We start from the raw sequence: 16,215 nt of genomic DNA on the forward strand, positions 1-16,215 counted from the left end.
ATCTCGGTTAACTTCAACCGAGATGATTGTCCAGCAGGGATTAAATCTAAGCTGACAAAACATTAGACGTGTTTGAAATAGAGCAGTTAAACTTACAAATAACTCGGATCAATAGGTCACATACATACTGTTTTATCTACCGATCTTTTGATTCATGATTTATTTTGCTATTTCTACGATTTGAATGCGAATACACTAGTTATTATTGTATGTAGTTATTAGCCTTTGTTCACCAAATGCTTCAATTCAATTAGCAAGATTTTATTTACAAGAATAAATTTATACAAAATTTGAAATATATATTATTAATTATATAGCGAAAATTTATGAAATGTAAATAAACTCCGTGTATATAATGTCACTAAATTGCACACTACATTAAAAAAAACAATAATGTGCATGTATTTATGTATGTATATGTATATATATAGGCCTATGTATATATATATATGTGTATGTATATATATATATGTGTGTGTATATATATATATATATGTGTATATATATATGTATATATATATATATATTGTCAACTTATGTCATGTTTTGGTACGCATAAGAAAATGATACACAACAATAAACATATAAACGCCTATAATGTCTGTATATAGGCATATATATATATATATATATATATATATATATATATATATGAATTTTACACAATATTGAACCTTAGCTATGAAACAAGCAAGCTTGTAACAAGGCAGTTTAAAAGCGTTCGTAATACCATGCCAAGAGTGCTCAAACTACAGAGTAGTGGGCCAGATAAATGCAAAACAGCAAAGGTACTATCTCAATAGCTGTCCCTTATACACATCTAGATGTGTATAAGAGACAGAGTGTACGAAACGTTCATTCTCCTCAATAAACCTGTTGACAAAACACACCTTCATTGCTCTTTTGAGTATTTGATAGCTAAATGTCCTGTACTATGTATCTTGTGAAAATCTAACTGTGCATATATAATAATACCAGCAAATAATAATATAGGCCTAATAATAATATTAATAATAAGGATAAAAATAAAAAAAATAATGATAATAAAAGTAATAACAACACTAAGAATAACAAATATATAATAATAACAGTAAATAACAGGTTTTAATAATAATAATACTAATTTATTATCATTATTATTATTATTATTATTATTATTATTATTATTATTATTATTATCATTACAAAACGAGGTTCACATGATTTGTAGGTGATGAACATATTGCTCGGAAGATATTTGACAATAATTGTCTCGTTCAATTCTTTCTTTTATGAAATTTACTTTTAGTTTTGTACATGTAAATACCGAAAAAACACTTTCCTACTCACAAAGTAATGCTTCCGAATGTACGGCAACCTTCTGACGGCGGTCGACCGTTTTGAACTTAAGATAATGCTACACTTTTACTTGTGTTAACCGACGTCTCATTAACTTCCACTAATTGTCAGATACTTCACATGCGACTGATGGAGTGTCAAATACTTCGAGAGTATCTTGTACATCAACACTTCAAATCGTTGGATTTATCATAACAAATTGTAGGCCTATAGTTTTATTTAAACATAAGAGTTACAGTACAGTAGTATACTGTATCTGATTTAGCGTAATCTATTGTTCTCACAGGCCTATTAAAGTGCAGTTCATCTTGCGGTTTATTGATTTTTGATGATATCTTCATCGTCATCAACGTCATACTCATCATCGTCGTCATCTTAACAATAGCTGCGCTAACTAAGTAGCAGGAAATGATGAGATTGTCTCCCGGTTTACTGCCAAAACTGGCGCAGTGTATCTCGTATTACTGACACAAGAGGGTGCTGATGGCCATGGGATGATGAGAAAGAGGGGAGCTTGCTGGATGAATGAGGCGAGGTTTACTAATTGAGGGTGATTATTTTGGCACCCCTCCCCCGCTCCACTACTTGATCGCGTCTTTTTTTTTTTAAATGACCAATTACCTCCGTTAGCAGGTAAAATATAGACCATGAAATAACATTATTTTATTCTTTAATGTTGACCAGTTAGTTGGTGGTCTATGTAGATACTTATGATGCAGAATCTTTGGATTTCACTGATTTCGCACGTCATAGATTATACGAAGGGGAAGCAAAAGTTGATAAGTAAATGCGCACAACCATTGAGCCAACTAATTCATAAATCAATTACCATTGCGGTACGTCGTGTCGTTCTTCTTATATTTGTATCTATTTATCTGAATAAAGTCAATTGCAGAAAGATTATAGCTTTTTCCAGTGGCGTGGTTCAATTAGTTACCGTACTGTTGTATGATATATTACTAGACTGTATGTCTTCAAGCTAGATCTCGTTTATACTTTCTATCACTCGTAGATTTTGGAAGATAATTAGTGTGTACGTTTATCGAAACACAAGCTTTTACGTGCACTTCTTAAAGTGTTTATTTTGAACTGATTTACATGGACACTTTAATATAATACTTGAATTTCTGACGTTGTATACAAGTATGTTAATCCATAATCTTTCAATTGAAAATTCGAACAAGAACGTATTTTCTCGCGTCTAAATAATGCGATTCAAATATTTCTTATATAGGTTCTTAATTTTGCTGGAAATCAATAAAAAAAGCTTTTATTGAAGAAATTATATAGTTGTCAAAATCAGGTATGAAAAACAATCTCCAATAAAAAGTAATCCTCTTTACTCTTATATAACATCGTGTATATATTGGCTTAGTGGTTGGAGATATAGTAGGATGGAATTTAACCCAGGACCCTGAGATTGGAAGGCAAGTATTTTAACAACCAAGTTACAGTTTTATTGTCATTCCTATTGACGAAACCTTTAAGCATACATGCAATAAGTGATTGACAAAATAATGTACGGTACAAAATTAACTCCAAAAAAACAAATCCCTACAAAGATCAATCAATCAAGCGACTGGTATTTATAGAGTGGCCGATCCACGGTATACAGTAACACATAATGTTGAGCAATGACGTTTGCATTTCTCAAAATGCACATAATGATGTTACACTGTTACACATTTTGGGCAATCATTTAATTTTTTTTTTGTTGAAAAGTGGTAGTAAGGATTTGACTTAAAGGGAAACCTCAATCATTAATATAAATTACTATAAGTTAAGCCAGTTTACCTTAATTGTTCAAATAATAATCAATTTAATTATAATAACATCACTGATCAAGCAACTGGTATTTATAGAGTAGCCGATCCACGGTATACAGTAACACACAATGTTCAGTTGAGCAATGACGTTTGCATTTCTCAAAATACACATAATGATGTTACACTGTTACACATTTTGGGCAATCATTTAATTTTTTTGTTGAAAAGTGGTAGTAAGGATTTGACTTAAAGGGAAACCTCAACCATTAATATAAATTCCTATAAGTTAAGTCAGTTTACCTTAATTGTTCAAATAATAATCAATTTAAGTATAATAACATCACCTGATGAAACACATTACAATTATCAAGTAAATTTAAAAGAACAGTATAGGTTAACCATGTAGGCCTAACTTTTATTCAGAATATTTAATTAGGTAATACGTTACATTTATGGAGGATCATAGTAGAAATATAGCTCTTAATTTGGAATGAGGTAGCCATTTCAACCCTAAGTATAGGTGTTATGACAATGGAGAATATTGAATCATAACTTTGTTGGCACGAAACCTTTTTATAGACGGAAAAATAGTTCTGAGTTGACCACATTTTATTAAAGTGATAACATAAGTTGTGTTAAATAAAATATTAAAACAACCGACGTACAGCCAAGCATATATTACGATCTACAGCAGCAATTATAGTAAATTATTGAACTTAAGGGTTCTAGTAATGAGAATATCGGTACTCTACATGTTACTAGCCTAGTACTTGGATCCATTCAAACACACGAATTTTTGTTCTGTAATAGAAATAACGTCTGAACCATGCAGTTACGAGGAATTCTTCTAATCTCATAATGGTCGAGTTTACTATGAATTTCATGGTCAATTGTGCCGAGAGCTTTTGAACTACGGTATCTAAAAACATTTAAATTGTATGCTTAGAGTACATATAAGCCTACATAACACTGCTAAATTATATATAAATCATTATAGAAAGGTAAATACAGTATCCGAATAAAGGACACTGACATATTTCGTCCTGTTATTAGAACTATCTTAACTCTATTAGGCCAATATTTTTTATTAATAGACCTATTATTATTATTATTATTATTATTTATTATTAATATTATATAAGTTTTGCAGAAAGTTAAGTTTAAATAAACCACAGCTTAATAAATATATATTTTTATATTTTTATTTTATCTCGTCTCATCCATCAAAATATTAGGATCAGTATCCTAATTATTAGATCACATCAATAATTAATAAATACAATCATAAATATCTGATCTGCTAATTACAACTAAAATTGAAGTAAATTCAATTTAAAATTACGTTTATAAAAAAAATAAACAATACTTCTTCATAACAAAAGAATATTATTAAACATGAAAAGCGTTTGTCAACAAGATTATAGGCCTATATGAGGAGGTCATGTAGGCCTATTGTAATTTCAATGTAATTTCAATATGTATTACGTTAATAGAAATACTAAACCTATCACATAGACTTATCAGTCTATAATTGAAGATCTATACCACAATATGTTTCAATTTAAGGGTGTACCGGTACTCTACACGGTTCACATAACAAATTGTTTGGCAAAGAAGAAAAGACAAATAGAGAATATATTTTCGTCCAAGAAGTGTGTACAAGCGTTTTACTACAACAGAATCTTATCACAAACGAAGGCTGGCGAAAAAGTAACAGTTGGAAGGGAAATTAAATTTCACAACATCGCGTTAACTTGGGCGGAAACGAAATTGCATCATCATAGCATGCTCGTGGTTTATGCCATGTAATTTAACTTCACCTGAAACACTTTCTAGTAGTATTTTGGCTTATTCATTGTGTGAGAGGACGGACTTTCTACAATGGTCATTACATTCGGGCTAAAGTTACAATATTATATATAGGCCTACGTGATAAAAATCATTAGCAGGTTCAACGTTTTTTAAATAATAATGGTTGATTAATACATTCCTCAAACATTACCGCGCAGTGTAGGTCTGAGCGTTTAACTTCTGACCAATGAAAGTTTATGATTAATTTAATTACCGGTAGGTCTTATTGCTTACAAACACTTACAGTAATATACCTAAGTGGAAACAACATCCATATGATTTAGTTCTGATAATCAAATCAACATAATGAATGAGTTGTTCATATTGTGTTGGTATCGTTGATTGCTTAAAACATTTTACCTACATGATCTGTACGGTTGCCGAATAATTTGGTTTACAGTACCCAGGATATAGTTAATTACGGTACACAGGCCTATTAGTAGTGGGTTATTATTAGTGTTAGAATTAATATTATTAACCGACCAGATCATCCCGTGTATGCTTCAGGTTAACTTACCTGTGAATAGTCCTCACATTCAATCCACACGGCTCAGCAGCACCGAAACTTATATCTTCTTCTATTTCAGTCCGTTAATCAATTAATGTGCACCGAGAGAGAACAAATCTAACTGTGCAACAAGAGAGAATGAGAGAGCGAGAGGGATGTCCAAGTTGATCAGACTACGCTGACAACGATAGTGAATCGCGTACGTAAGTGCGCACAATTACTTATTCAAATGATGCCCTCAGTGACAACCGCTGCTTACATCTGGTTGGATGATTGATGGATCCCCTATCAACATAGGCTCCCTCACGTGGTTATATGTGACCATCAAGGTCACTTGTTACACATTAGATACAGTACGATTATATAAAATTCATGCTCTTGTTTCCCCCGACAATTTAAACCTGAGACAACATTAATGATGTGTCGGTGTACACGCTGTGGCCTTTACACTCGGCCTTCTCCTATGTAGTCAACATCTCTTGAAAAGGGCCTAAAATCTCGCTCATTATTTTCATCACATCTGCAGTGGCAGTCAACGTTTGTGTTTAGAAATTATTAAAAGATCCTACGCTCAAAATCACAGCTGATGAAATGAGCTTATTATCTTTTACTACAACATGTATAAAAAGTGTAGTGCGATCTCAGAAATCATCTTATTAGACCTGTGTCACAACAGTGAATTTAGTTCTTTTTGGTGACGTAAATCCCGACACTAGTGAAGCATACTTGCATCTCACCCCATGTCAAGAGTGAAAATTGTGATGGCGGTATGCCTTCATTTCTAATTTATCGTCAACGAAATCCGATGTCTAATGTCTGCTTCAAGTTAGCTTCCTAACAAAATCCACAGGTTCTACAGGTTTCTTAAAGCAGGCTACGGAGGAAAAAATTGTTTTGATTTTTTACAACAGATTTTTTGAAGACACAAAAAGCAGGCGCGGATCAAGACCTTCGCACTGTTCCACCATGGCAAAGGTCAGAGTCAGAGTGAGAGATAATATAATTCTCTAAAAAAATATATATAAAGTGATTGTAGTGCCTGGCGAATTCCAAATCTTACTGTCATAAATGCCACACTTACTTCGACCAAAGACTAAAATGTAAACAAAATGAATGCAATGCTTTCTTTTTAATTGTCTAAGTATTCATTAAAAAGGGACTGTAATTAAATCGGCTGCACGATGTACTATGATAACGTACACTGTTTAGTTTTTTTTTAATCGTTTTGATTTATTTCACAATGTATGTTTAATCAAAAATTCATCACAAGGAGCTAGACATGTGCATTTTATTCTTATAACCTTATTGAAGGGCATATATAGGCCTAATTGTTATTATATTTTATTTCAAAATCTCACTAAAGCGAAAACATATTAATTTAATTATTAAATGTTAACTAATCTATAATTATTTTGTTATTTTAACGAATTCTATGAAAAAAAAACCACGCCTTTAATGGACTGGGTAGCCAAATTTTAGACCTGGAACTCTGGTATTCAACCCCCCAGCCCGCGGGCCAACTCTGGCCCGCCAAACATTTTGATCCGGCCCGCGCCAATTGCTAAAGGAAATAAATCAAATGAAATTTAGGGGTTTCAAATTCTTATTTAATCGGTTTTAGAGTCTACTAATATGTAGAAAATACTTATAGTTTTTTTTCTCCCCGACGAATTGTGCTTTTTCTCCCTCTTCCCGACGCCAAACAGATCCTTGCACTATGATATATCTGTCTCTTATACACATCTAGATGTGTATAAGAGACAGTATTTTCGTTCATCGTGAAGTTATTTGCCTTTTGTTCATGACGTATGCACACACGCCGTAGGAATCTGATGCATGTTTTCAATTTTTTTTAAATTTTAGTTTAAAATGGAAGTTAAAATGATATGTATATGTATATATTATATTATGTGTATATTTATAGGCCTATATGTATATATATATATATATATATATATATATATATAATAAGTAATAACACTGCTAAAATAGGAACATTATGATTTATCAATTTGTTTATATTATTGTGTTTTATTGCTACGCAGCAAATCTAATTTGAATATTTTCAATTACCGGTGGTCGCTTTTTGCAAAAAATTGATAAGAACATTTACGTTGTTCCGTTATTTTAGCACTGTTTCTGCAGTTATTTGATTATATAATATGTATTTATATAGCAAAATGGTGATATCAAGCGATCAGACAATTAAAAATATTATTTTCAAATTTCACAGTTTTAGAGGTATTCAGAGTGTTCGTTTTAGTCGGAAAATATTACTAAAATTTAAATGTTGTTTCTCAATATAGGCCTACAACGAATTACTGTTAGAATGGTTTTCAAGACAGCTAATATTAAAACGAGGACCAAATTGTTGCTAGTCGTTATTTTCTCATTTTGGATCCCGTTTCAATATAAGTGGAGGTCTTGAAACCTGTTGTAACACTCGTAGGTACAGTCCTACATTTTAAAACTCAGCGTGTGCCTTTCAACTAGTCATAAGATAAACTGCTCAGAACACTCAAGAAATTTGACAAAATCAAATTACTTGATGCCTGCCTGACTTTTAAGTCTTATATTATGAATGAAACTACAATCTTTTCAAGAATGAAATTTCAATTTTAGATTGCTAATTTTGTAGTTTTGAGAATGTTGTCAACATTACATAAGGTCATCATAAAGGTCTTTGAATTCTACGAACAATTATTGTCTTCCATTAAGCCTAGTAGGCCTACGGCTTATTTGAAACTCCGTTTCCACGACCGAGTTTCACTTGTCCTCATAGTAGGCACGCTCTATAAGCACTTGTTGGAAAGTAGTACGACTCATGCAGGGGTGGATCCAGAAATGTCCAAAAGGTGGGGTGGGGGGAGGCGGAAGGGGGGCCGAAAGTTGGGCCGATTGATACAAAACTGTCGTAAGGAGTCCCCCGCGAAATTTTTGTGTTCTAGACGCCCGAACATAACATTTGAGGCATTCTGGCCATCATTTTTTTCTTTTTCTCTCTTTTTTTTTCTTTTTTTACCTTGTGTAATACAAATAAACAACCCTGTCTATGTGGGAATGTTTACCTTAATTATTTAGATACAGCACTAAGAATGTTTCAGAAGTATGTATCAACGACCTACAACTCACAGTAGGGCCTAAAATTTTCTGACACTATTTGCTGCTCAGAATGGTACTTTTTGTGATCATTCAAACTTTTGTAATCGAATTCAGTTTTTATTTTTATTTGTCTTATTTCTCATTGGAAAATACTTTTTTAAGAAGTAAATGAATTGAGTTGAGTAAATTTATATGAGCTTAGAAACATGATATGTAGGCCTACCTCCATCATATCTTGTGGATTACATCAATTCTCACCGCACTGCATGAGAACAAAAATTACCGCTAGGAAAGCAGTAGAGGTTAATTTCCTAAAACCACCATAGAGATGTGCTCTTTGCGCTTTCAATTTCGAACTACAGGTTACACCACATACACAGCCTAGGCCTGTGTTACAAATTTAAGCAGAATAGGCTTATACAACTATACCATATTCATATTAATTATCACAGATTCAGAATTATCTTTATTGGTATAATGTCTCATTGTAATTATCTTGCATTGACATTACTAAATATAACACTGAAAATGTTAGTACACCATAATGGTCTTTTAAGGCGGGTCTTGGATGAATATAGTTTACCCTATACCAGTAGGCTACTTTGTGTTTTGGAGTAATTTATAGGGACTCCTCACAATAAAATAACAGTAACGATGAAATTGAATGCAAACCAATCAAGTACAGTACCAGATTAACCATCCTTTATTTTGTTTAATTTAATTTATTTATTTGAACTATCTAATGAGGGTGAACCATCAACATGGGCCATATTGCACATTGACCTACGGCTTGGCGTTGCTATAGGCCTATGTCCTACTTGTAATGCAGCCTCCAGCGGAAACACAAGAATCGATAGGGTTAAACCTGGGGGGAAAATGATCGGAAAAAAATCTTCTTAGTTCAACGCCACACACAGTGGCACCAACAGTTTTGCCAAACTGCTTCAGTTTTCATTTATAATTGGATTTTACTTTTCCAACAGTGGCACAATCCAATCCAATCCAATCAGAACATTTGTAAAGCGCCTTTCTTTGCAGATACGAAGCGCTGCACCCCACCTCACAACCCACACACATACAGTGTTTCAAAACTTCGCCAAAACCGTCTTAAATGGAACGATAAAAAAAAAAAAAAAAAAAAAAGAAGGGAATATAAAGGTAGACTCTTCGATGTGTATATGATATAGCTTGATCATCAAATTAGTATGTTCACGTTAGCATAGTTATAAAAACAGATAAAAGTTTAGATAATAGACAAATGTATGTTAATTAGCCCAGTTGATAGTCATAAAGGTGATGTATCAGAATGGAAAACGGCGATGATAGGAAGAAACATGCTATGGGATTTGGTGCTCTCAAATTAGGAATCAAACTGTTAAGGACGATTTAATGCTGTGCCCGGGGACCATATTAGGCCTAACCACAAATTCACAATCTAATCATCTTGAACTTTGAATAGCAAATTATTTCAATCCATGGTAAATAAAGACTGTTTCAACTTCGATGAAAATGCTCTTGATTTAATAGTTATTAGGCCTATTCCAACTGTATCATTAAAAACAATATTCAGTAAATATTCCAGCCTCTGTCACTTCTACTACTACTAAGCCCATCGAGTTTACCCTTCCTGAATTGTCATAACATTGAGAAACATAAGCCTACATATTCTCATACAGTTATACGAACTACACAAGTCGAATTAAAATTCCTATGTTTTTTTCTGTACACTATGCTACAGTTCATTCAGAGTTCTTATTTGTCATTTTGAAACATTCATCTACAATGCCGAAATGCAATGGAGAACATATTAAATCCATGATTCGTGTACGATGTCTGTTTCAATCAAAACTGAATATATATCAGAATCTAGGGAGTACATTTTAGAGAGAATTCCTGCTGGGTTATATTCCATTGCAGCTACAGGCAATCACTAAATATTTTCATGTGCATATTCGGCCTCTGCAATTGGCCAAAACTGTTCCAAAATCGTCAATATCTATTGATTCTTCTGAAAAAATATTCCATCTTCACTTCAATCTAGAGTTCCAATCAATGAGTTGACCTCTGGGAAATTAGGGTGGCTTATGCGCATACTTTGCACTAAGCATTTTTGTAACCCACTTTCAAATTATAGACCTACATAAACATTAAGTCTTCTACCGCTTAACATTTAATATTGGTCTTAGTTTCATTTACAACATTAAGGCATAACAAACATAAAAGTACCACTTGCGAAATAATTATGACTGAAATCACAAAATGATATACATCTTATATTGTTTTTTTTTTTTTTTTTTTTTTTTTTTTTTTTTTTTTTTGACTGATTGTGCTGTTTTGAAAAACAGTGGATTTTCCTGTTTCCAAAGATTGCATTACAATAGAAAATCAAAATGACAATCATTAAATTGTTGCGTTACGATTTCCGTAGAAAAATAAATGTGTGCTCACCTTACTAATAATAAATACTGTTAGGCAATCTATATGATAATCAATTTGTAAATTTAAAAATTGTCGTAGAACATAAATGTTTTTGCAGTTCTGTTCCGAGCATGTCATTATGAATTACTCTCACGGGCGAAATAACTTATGTCTATGAATTATTAAGTAAAGTAATTTAATCAAAATAGACATGTGAACAATTTGAAAAACAATCAGGAATATATATTATTATTTTACAAACCTACGAAGTTTGTTGCTGAATGTCTCTGTTCGTTAGCGGTACTCTCGGCCGTCGGGCTATGTTGTGTTTATTTACATAATAAGTTCACGTTAGGTTGTATGAAGTATTTTTGTATTTTTGTGTTGTGCTGATGAAAAATCAACATGTATGATTTGGTTCTTCCACGTGGCATTTAAGTCAGAACAAGTGTTCAGCTTACTTCCGTTGCTAAATGTCACCTCAGGGATTCCTACTGTCAGTCTCCAGGAAAAAGGAACTACCAAACTAAAATAATTTAAACATTGCGCTTCCTTTCAAATACTTTTGGGAACACACTTTTACATTGTGCTTTTTTTTTATCTACTTCCATTAAAAGGTTCTTTATATTACCTCCTCTTGCATACTAAAATGACCGTTGATTATAACAAACCTAGAAATGCGCTCTCATCAGGCCCACGTGTGGTTGAGGCATAAACCTAGTCGTGCGGTGCGCGTTCCGCCGTTGTGTGGGCGCAATCTAGAAATTCAAACTCCACTAGTGTTTAGTATGAAGTGTGGTTTCCATAAAATCACTACATCTCCGACAGCTTTCGGTGAAGCTGATTGGTCGGTTGAATCGGCAACCTTGATTGCGTCGGAGACAGCAGTCAACGATTGCAGTGAAACCATAACGACGCCGTAGTGATGTTATAGAAATCAGGCTTAACATAACACGTTACATCCTATCCTTGTTAATTTGAAGAACATACACGCACGAAATGGTGGTCAGTGCATTTTGTGCATGCACACGTACGGTATTTGAAGGTGAACGGCATCCTGAGAACCGTGTATGCCTGCTTTAACTGTGATATTTGAACATGAAGATATTAGCCTACATAGGGCTTGTTACGTATACGAAAGTCGGACAAACATTATTTATGTATATCGTATTAATATCTTATTTTTTAGTATTTATTTATTTTACTTATTTATATTTCCTTTCTTTCGAATAGGGCTTTTTTTTGGCGTACTATTTCTGTTTTAAAAAGCACATTTGTTATTATTGCCTCAGTATTGAACTTTTAAAATTTGTATCATTGTTGTTGATTTCAGGACGTTATTTCAGTGTTTCTTTTTGGTTTTATTGGTTTTGTTTGTTTGTTTACTTTATTTTATTTTTTATTTTTTGCTTTGTTTTTTGCTGTGTGCTTTCCTGTTATGGATTTCTTTATATAGGTCTACATATATAAATTTTTGGAATATAATTTTTTGATCAGTCTTTTTTTTTTGTCGTCGTCTTATGGATTTCATAAGCATGAAGCATATATGACAGACCTAATAAGAGAATGTAAACCTACATAACGAATGGGAAAGATTGTGTAAAACCATGATGCATTTGCAGTAAAATGTTGTTGCCTTTGATAAAAACTACGATAGTATCCTCATTACAATAGATCTAACAAAAGGTTTATAATAATCGTGATGATCATTATGATAATAATGATAATTAAATAGTTAGGCCTATATCAGTCCTAACATTAGAGAATGTATCAAAATATACCTCCAATTGTGTTGGAAAAGGTGTGGGTGAAGCATCCCGGACTGTGAGTGAATGCACAATTTCCCCTGACGCTTTTAAAAGCAAGTGCATAAATACACCAAAATCTAAAATCACAAACACGAACGCAGATAGTTTCCCCACAGAGAGCAAAACGGTTTTTGATGGAGTAATTTCTAGGCTAATCTATATAATGCGAAGCAAGAATTATTTTTCGAAAACGTTGGTATAATGTGACACCAAAACCCAGATAGAGATATTAGTCACACAGTCAATTTAGTTGATTTAACCCTGTGAAGCGATACCATTCTAATGTAATGTAGTTATCGCTTTACAGTAGATATTGCAAGATTTCTTGTAGCGAAGCGAACAGAATGCTTCACGAGTTTGAAAGCTAGAGATATAAAATTACCAAAAAAATCTCAATAGCATAATCTACCAATTTGCACTGAATAAGACCGTGTGTAAATAGTCGTCATTTCTCATAAAGATCGCCAACGTGTGCGTGCCAAACGATGATGATGATGTAGTGACAACCAGTCATCAAATTGTCGTTATCGATTTCTCACGTTTTAGGTCCGCAAAAAAAAAATTACTTGAATATAACATAAGTTTGTAAAATAAACTTATGTTATTGATAGTTTTATGAACATATGAGGTATATTACTATCCAACCCCGTTCATTAGTTATTCCGTAGACCGAATATTGAACCCATGAAAGAAAAGGCGTCTGGAAGTAGAAGCGGATAAAAAGAACATAGTGAACAAAACCAAAGGAACATGAAATAATATTATTTTTAAACTAATTTATAATTAAACAAACAAATTATACAAAAATGACACTAAATATATAATAGAGTTTAATTTTTTAATGCTTTTATATATATATATATATTATTAGATTACAATTAAAATGAGAACGATATAATAATACATTGTTTTCTTCGCCAATTGACATGCGCATAAATAATAATGTTCCAATTTTGTGCAAATTGACTTGGCTAACCCTTGATGTTGGTGATTAAAAGATATTTGTATAGTAAAAGTCCGCAAATTACTACAAATTTAATTAATTCGATTTGTGTAGGCCAAATCGTTAGTAGATAACTTCTAATCCTTTATTAGAAATTAAATACCGGTATTAATTGAAATAGTAATTGAATGGTTCATGAGGCTTGATTTTATCATAGACGATGGACCTATAGGTCTAATATCTTTAACAATAAAAATATTGGAGAAATAAATCACTCAGAAAATCATGACATGATACACATATAAAAGAAAAAAATATTTTACAATGAGATATCTGATGAAACATGATTTAAATCGACAAAAATCATATTGAAACTGTTACTGTGACCTATTTCGTGAGCTTATGATCTTTCCAGCAGACAATATGATTGATGAAAAAGTAATGAGTATGAAATGTGTCAGGAAAGTTGAAGGATATATATCTTATCTAGGATTTGAAAATGGTACGAATGCGACTAAATATGTAACTGTAAGTGTTCACTGAAATACCAATGAGATGGAACATTAGAAAGCAGATGTTCGTGGTTATACAAAATCGTAATATAAAGGGTTTTAATATAGGTAATAAAAATAATGATGATAATAATAATGATGACAATGATGATGATACTGCTGCTGATAACCAAGACGACAGCGATAATCATAATGATGATGATGATGAGGAGGAGGAGGAGGTAACAACGAAGACGACAGTTGCTCCGAAGACGACAACGAAGATGATGATGATGATGATGATGATGATGATGATGATGATGATGATGATGATGAGAATGATGTGATGATCATGATGATAATAATAATAATAAACAAAATTAGGCCCATGTAAAACCTGCAGTTTATCTTAGAGTTGTAATAATGAAATACGCAATTCACACTAATAACTATTTTCCAGAAATGAAACACAGCCTATTTAAAAAATGACAGGATTCCATAGGTGAACACTGGCACTGTAATACGACGTGAGCTAAAAGCGTAGACTGTTGAATCGTCATTGGTACACAAAACTACAACAATGACGGACCTGTTGTATTGACCACAAATTCTGGGCGAAAGCAATAATGTTACGCATAACTTTAGGCGTACACGTCTGGAGAAACGCGACGCCGAATTTAGTCGTAGATTGATCTAGAAAATACGTATAAGAGGAAAAAGAAACTTACTTTACAGACATATCCGATGCATGCTATGTGCTTATCCAGCTAGTGCTAATTACTTGGGCGACATAAGAAACAATAATTTTCACTAAGCGTACGTGTGAAGCGCCAGAGTCAACATCATTTATAGAAACGAATGAAATAATGACATCTGCATATTTTCTACACGTACTGAGCCTACATATTAAAAGAATATGTCTGTACTGTGGAAATAAAATTGATTGTTTCTATTAAATGTGCTTATTTGAACTACTGTATATATTTACGAAATTTATTGGCGTTCAACTGGAAAATAAAAAAAAATCATTTGTTTTTAATTTAACTGAAACAGTAAATATTGCTCTCGTTTACATACACTAGAGTAATCAATTTATGTAGTGGAAAGTCTACATTAACGAAGAAATATACTGCTATGATTGGAAGTCGATACTTTATTACGGTACTCAAATATATTAATGATAATTGGGTTTTTTTTATATAGATTTCACCACAGAAGAATTTATTACCCACTGAGTATACGGGAATGGATTGTGTTCGAAAATAAAATACATAGGGCCTACAATTAAACATAGGGCCTATAAGCACTTGATTTATCAGTGGCCACACGCAAAATCAACGAGAGGACGGTGTAGCAAAACAGAAGTATGTACCCGAGTAGGCCTACTACGAAACATGTACGCCTGATGTTAAAGGCTGCACGAATAAGATCAAGCCGTCAAAGAATGCATGCATAAAAATCAGTGTTGAATGTAAAGCGACTATTATAGGCAAAAATAGACCGAATCACAATAATAGGCCTACATGTAGCCTACATCAACGAAATTTGCTTTTTCCCTATAAACATTGGTTGGCTTTTTTAGATATTTGTAAGATACATGTCAAGATCCTTAGGACATTTGAACTATGTCTAAACAGGTTTTTAGCTTGTAAACTTGTCACCAAAAGAGGGACAAGATTGGAAGGAGCTGGGAGCTTTGTGATTAAACCCTCCACACCCTTGATGTGACCGTCTGTTCTCTTAACACGTAAAACGAACGGAACATTAAAAGAACGATGTGACAGTAATGTGTATGGTTTGATCAGTATTCACATCATCGTGATATCCAAGTCTTTGCAAAATTATTCATATCATTGAAGTATCCAATTATTCTTGACAATATATAGAGATCTGCTGTTAACTCGTTTCCTCATGACAAAAAAATAATAATGAAACAACATGTCAAGTTGTTTTCATTATTATTTAACATGTCAAGTTAAAATTAGAAAAT

The 16,215-nt window shown here is 32.7% G+C and overlaps 1 protein-coding gene across 1 annotated transcript in view; it reads right to left on the minus strand.

Moving 5' to 3' along the window:
• Positions 1-6,005, minus strand: part of LOC117109361 (cephalotocin receptor 1-like) — a 29,530-nt gene extending 23,525 nt beyond the window's left edge. The window contains exon 1 of the mRNA XM_033251673.1: positions 5,473-6,005. The gene's annotated coding sequence lies outside the window, so the exon portion shown is untranslated. The remainder of the gene's footprint in view (positions 1-5,472) is intronic.
• Between the last annotated feature and the right edge of the window lie 10,210 nt (positions 6,006-16,215).

The sequence above is a fragment of the Anneissia japonica genome, unplaced genomic scaffold, assembly GCF_011630105.1.
Source record: "Anneissia japonica isolate Jap-2015-1 unplaced genomic scaffold, ASM1163010v1 scaffold288010_len917306_cov203, whole genome shotgun sequence".
NCBI classification, from domain to species: Eukaryota; Metazoa; Echinodermata; class Crinoidea; order Comatulida; family Comatulidae; genus Anneissia; species Anneissia japonica.